At 31.6% G+C, this 6,000-nt stretch overlaps 1 pseudogene; it reads right to left on the bottom strand.

Annotated features, from left to right (window-relative positions):
* Nucleotides 1-815: 815 nt before the first annotated feature.
* The window catches only part of LOC139854767 (uncharacterized), a 158,268-nt pseudogene continuing 153,083 nt past the window's right edge, over nucleotides 816-6,000 (bottom strand).

Raw genomic sequence — 6,000 nt, 5'->3', positions numbered from 1 at the left:
TACCACCTACATCAATTGTAAAATTTAAATCAATGGTTTAATTGAAGTGAGACAAATATGATATCATAAATTAAATTAATGGTTAAAATTCAAAGTTATAAGCTAATCTAAAGGTTAATATTTGATTTTTTTAAACAAAAGATGACTTTATTTAAGTCTTACTTTCATATATTGAAGAGAAGATATGAATATAATAAACATGTGAAGTTTATTTTTTCATGTCGAATATTTTTATTTAAATATATGCAGTTCAACCGGATTGGCTAGTGACTGCTTTCAATTCTTCCTCTAACATCTCAATGTATGCTACAAGAGTAGCTTGAATTAATACTTATAGTGAAAACATCAAGATGTCAACTACTGAGCTGATTAAACATGATGGATATAAGAGCATTGGATGTCGTGGTGGTCAGTTTTCAGTGTCTTTTAGTGTTTTCCTGATGAATATCTACTTATTCGATACGAATTAAACAAACTACAATTTATACGATGAACCACTGTGTTTCCTCCTCCGGATCCAGTTCTTCCAACGCCATCTCTCGACAGATCTTCTTCGTTTTCTTATCCATTGCTTTCATGTCTTTATCACTCAAGTTATATGTATCTACTGCCAAAATCCTTAACTGTGATTTCATTTTCATTTGATTATAGTAACTTTTCTGTGTGAAACAAACTTCTTCAAAGTTTTATTTCAAACATAAATGCAAAGACTCTCGAGTTTGATTCCGCGAAATCATTTGACTTTTTCCTTGATTCCCTTAGCTTGTCGAGGCTCTTGAGTTCCTTGATTTTCTTAGTTTTTTGGGTGGACGGGGCTAAAGATCATCACCTAAAAGCTCCTCGTTTGGGTTTCTTTGACTTTCTTCATCTCCGTTCAAGTCAAACGCATCAGGTTCACCACTATTTATGTCTTCAAGCACGTGTTCACGTCGGGTGTTTTGCCTACCAACAACAACTGGTTCGGGATGTAGCAACTTTGGCCTGTTCATCAAAAAGCTCCAAGCCATATAACTTGGAAAAACCTCTCCAACCTCGATACGAAATTGTTCGTCACACCATCATTGGAAAAGTTGATCATTTTCTCCACTTCGCCATTCTTTTTTCAAATGGTGATATATAGCGTTATAGTTGTTGCAATCAACTTTGTCCACTTCGACGACAGCGCATCTTTTGTACGTTCAAATGGTGTTCTCCGTTTATTGTATTCGTCTACAATCAAGTGCCATAATGTTATTCTTGTACAATTGTGAATCGTATTATGTGATGACCCGGAAATTTCTGACCAAATTTAAACTTAATCTTTATATGTTTCCGACACGATAAGCAAAGTCTGTAATATTGATTCTCAAAATTTTTGAACTAATGTTATATATTTAGTTAACCTTTGACTATTGACCGACGATTCACGAACATATATATATATATATATATATATATATATATATATATATATACAATAAGTTGTAATATTAAGTATTCATAAATAACTTGCAATGCGTATTTAAAAACTGATTTATTTATATTAAATAAAGATATATACATATATATAATTTCAAGTTATTTAGTAAACGATAGTAATATTTGTTTATTGATTCGATTGATATTTAGATAAGTTAACTAAAACGTTTAAGATGAACAAGTAAAACACTATTTGTTACAGTAAAACACTATTTACTACAGTAAAAACGACTTTGCTACAGTAAAACACTATTTGCTAAAGTAAAAAATGACTTTGCTACAATAAATACTATTTGCTACAGTAAACACTATTTGCTATAGTAAACACTATTTGCTACAGTAACACTATTTGCTACAGTGAATAATATGTAGACAAACAAGAAAACAAAACATATTGGGTGCGTACCAGCTGGCCATGCGATCGCATGGCAAATGGGCATGAAACCCATGCGATCGCATGGGGATCAATCTCAGCAAACATCTATAAAGCTCGCACATTTATGCTTCGACACACACACACACACATAAATTACTCTGTATTATATTTATATTTATATTTATATTATTATTATTATTATTATTATTATTATTAAGATTAATATTATTATTAATCTTATTATTATTATGAGTAGTATTAATATTATTATTATTATAATACATAAAATACTACAACAAAGTACATCTCAAATGATTTCAAACCGAGTTTTCAAATGAGTCAAAGCTAAGGAAACTATGGGTTATATCTATGGAGGTTATGGGTAATGTTCATGGGTATTGTTCGCAAGTCAAACCTAGTATTTATCATCTCCGTTGCGTCTACGTACTTTCTTACAATATTGAATCACAATATTGATACATGAGCATTCATATCTTATCTTTTATACATTAATAGTGTATCCAGGTCTAGTGCTCGAGTATATATGTTTACACATGCTTGTATGCTTTAATTTTGTCGTTAGATATTTTATGATGATTCATGAATTTGATACATATGCTACTGATATAAAGTATATGATATGCATGTAGTTGAAAAGCTATCGAAAAATTAATAATTTTTCATTTAGAAATCGCGGGATTTCGATGAACGGATTAAAAGATATGGTCAACTGAATTATGTTTGACGTTAATTGAAATTGTGTTTAAAACTGTAAACTAATATTTAAACAACTTGTCTATGAGATTGATAAATTGGATTTTTAGATATTACTAATCGAATAAATGAATTTCTATATAAGGCACGTCTCGTTTTGTTGAACAATTGTCAAAGTTGACCGTTTTATCATGTTTTAAAGCTTTATAAACACTATAATCTGATTCTACAAGTATTGGAAAAACTATGTGAAATAATAAAATATTTTCGATTGCCATGATAATTCAAATATAATACAACTCCTGAAATAAGTAATATTTTGAGTTTCATAAACTATAAATTCGTTCAATTATCAAGACTTATACTATGTTAATAAACATGTATAGATTTAAAGATCATATTGGGTCAGGTTGACTTTTGAGATGACTTTTGTTAACTTTTGCATGTCGATCTCGAGCATTAGAATTGTGATACACTATGACCTGACCTACCTTGTTAGACATGTATTGACCAACATATGTTCTCTAGGTTGAGATCTACGGTTATTTTGCATTTCAAGTTTCGGTCACATTTCAGTGAATGACCTTATGTGCTGCTAAGGTGAGTTAATAGATTCCTTTTTAATTGCTTTTGCAAATATTTTTGGGCTGAGAATACATGCAATTTATTTTAAACGTAATGGATACAAGTACATACTAAATTCTACACTGAGTTTGAACCGAAAATCCCTTAGCTTTGGTAACTAGTAACTGCAAGTTATAAGAACTGGTGGGCGTGAATAGTTGTATATGGATCCATAGGGCTTGACATCCCCGTCTGTTCCAGGTATAAAAACCCTAGCCTGAACTATAAAACAGACATATGCTATTTGAGTTTAGTACACGTTGGATTGCGTGTATTGTACATGTTGGTTGCATGTATGTTAAAACAGGGGTACTTATTATAACGTTAAAGTTTAGTTACCAGGGTGCTCAATTTCGTAGAATATTTTGATAAACGTTTCTGGATGAAACAACTGAAATCTTGTGATCCACCTTTATATACAGATTATGCGCAACATTAAAACTATGAACTCACCAACCTTTGTGTTGACACTTTTAAGCATGTTTATTGTCATGTTCCTAGAAGTCTTCCGATGTTTGCTTATACGTTATACAAGCTATGTGCATGGAGTCATACATGCTTTATTCGAGAAAACTTTGCATTCACAAAATCATCACCATGTATCTTATTTTGACTGCATTGTCAACAGATGTAGTATTGTAAACTATTATTTACGGTGATTGTCTATATGTAGAAATCATCAAATGTCAAAGACCTTGGAATTTGATATTCATTTATGGTGTGCCTTTTCAGAAGAATGCAATGTTTATAAAACGTATCATATAGAGGTCAAAACCTCACTATGAAATTAATAAATGATGTATTCGTCCAAATAGATTTGGACGGGTCATCACAGTTGGCATCTGAGCTTGAGGTCATAGGGAACCAGAATTTGCATTAGTGTGTTTAACTGGTAATTATTAGGATGCATTAGTGAGTCTGGACTATGACCGTATCTATTTTTAGCGAGTTTTACTTATCATTTCTTGTCAAAAATTACATGCTTATCATTCTTAAGTCTAGACATGTTTCCTGCATTTATTGCATACATAGTGTACAGACGAATTCATATCTTAGCATATCTATTACTGTAAACTTTGCTTGACATCTTCCGAAAATTCCTCCGTTATTTATGAAATTTTGGTATTATATATAGATATGTAAATTATGTATTGAAGAGTACCAATCTAAATTCTATAATCTATTTCATATCAAAAATCATCTCTCTAATTATACAAGATGGATGCCGTATCTAGTTCAAATTACTTAAACTCCGACAGCTATTCCGATATGGATATTCACCTGAACTCCGAAGACAGTGTAACCGGAATGGATCAACCAATCAGCCATCACCTATTCTGGATGAATTGGGGATGGGTTTGTAGCCTACTTAGTCATTAGAGACAAGAAGAAGGTGATCCCTTCCATCCACCACATTCCCCTCTTGGCGAAGAACCTGAAGCACTTACCGACGAACCTGTTCGTAATACCATTTTCTCTCTCATCTCTAGAGTATCTCGTCATGATTATATACTATCTCAAATTCTGGATCTTATTCATCCGCTCGTCCGAACCGCCAATCATCCCGGTGTAGTAGAAGAAGTCAACGAGCTTCGTGCTCGGGTAGTGGCTTTGGAGAATATGGTGCAAGGTTTACAAGCACCAGCAGCATCACCGGCTTCAACAGTACCACTATCATCAACACCAACAGTATCATTACCACCACCAACAACAACCTCCGCATCCCACACCTCAACATCACAATCTGTACCTCGAACATCAACATCATACGCACCATAGATACCAAGGAATACCATTAACAACAAATGATGAAGTATTGATTCATAACTTCATCGAAGAAATATTCTGCAGAGAATATGTAGTTTCTAAAAGTTTTAGAGATTACTTATTCTAGTTCTAATTGTAAACCAGATGAGTAAGCGAATAGAAATGATGAAATAAAACCCTGATCGAAATGGTGCACGATTTACAAGCTAGATCTGTTTTACCAGCAGCATCAATAGTACCGTCAGCATCACCAGCACCGTCAGTACCGTCAGCGTCATCAGCATCTACAACATCACAAGCTCTGCCAGATCCATAATCACCGTAAACATCATCACTAATCAACAACGCGTATATCGTATCAACGAGTTATGAAGTATTAACTCATTCCCTCTGAAGAAATTATATGTATATTTTATATATATATATATATATATATATATATATATATATATATATATATATATATATATATATATATATATATATATATATATATATATATATATATATTTTGAGAGCAAAATAAATCTTTTCGTACTAAGCTATTACGTATGAATCTTAACTACTCGGTTAGTTCATGTTATTAATATGCTATGATGTACATCCTTCGTTAATGACTTAACAATCGTTAACTATAATCTCTGCTTCAACTTAATAGATTCCATTTCATAATTTTTCAAGTGTATTATTCAAATACATGTTTGATTTTACATTTTCATTTTCGATGTACTTGAAACTTTCCAGAAAACACCATTCGTACCTTGCGAAGTTAGCAAGAGTTCCATAAACACCAACATGATTCACTGGGGAAATATCAATAAAATTGAATAACGAAGTATTGATTACATTAGTGAAATACTCCGCGAAGATTATGAAATCTTTAATGTTTTAGAGATTATTCATTTATAATCCAGCCGAAAATCAAATGAGCTTAATATTATATTAACTCATTAAATCTGTATTACATCTGAAGAAAATATACATATATATATATATATATATATATATATATATATATATATATATATATATTTTATAAAGACTGTAATAAAATTCTCTGG

Source organism: Rutidosis leptorrhynchoides, chromosome 6 (genome assembly GCF_046630445.1).
Source record: "Rutidosis leptorrhynchoides isolate AG116_Rl617_1_P2 chromosome 6, CSIRO_AGI_Rlap_v1, whole genome shotgun sequence".
Lineage (NCBI taxonomy): Eukaryota > Viridiplantae > Streptophyta > Magnoliopsida > Asterales > Asteraceae > Rutidosis > Rutidosis leptorrhynchoides.
The sequence above is the reverse complement of the archived record's forward strand: the minus strand, read 5'-3'. Positions and strand labels throughout refer to the sequence as shown.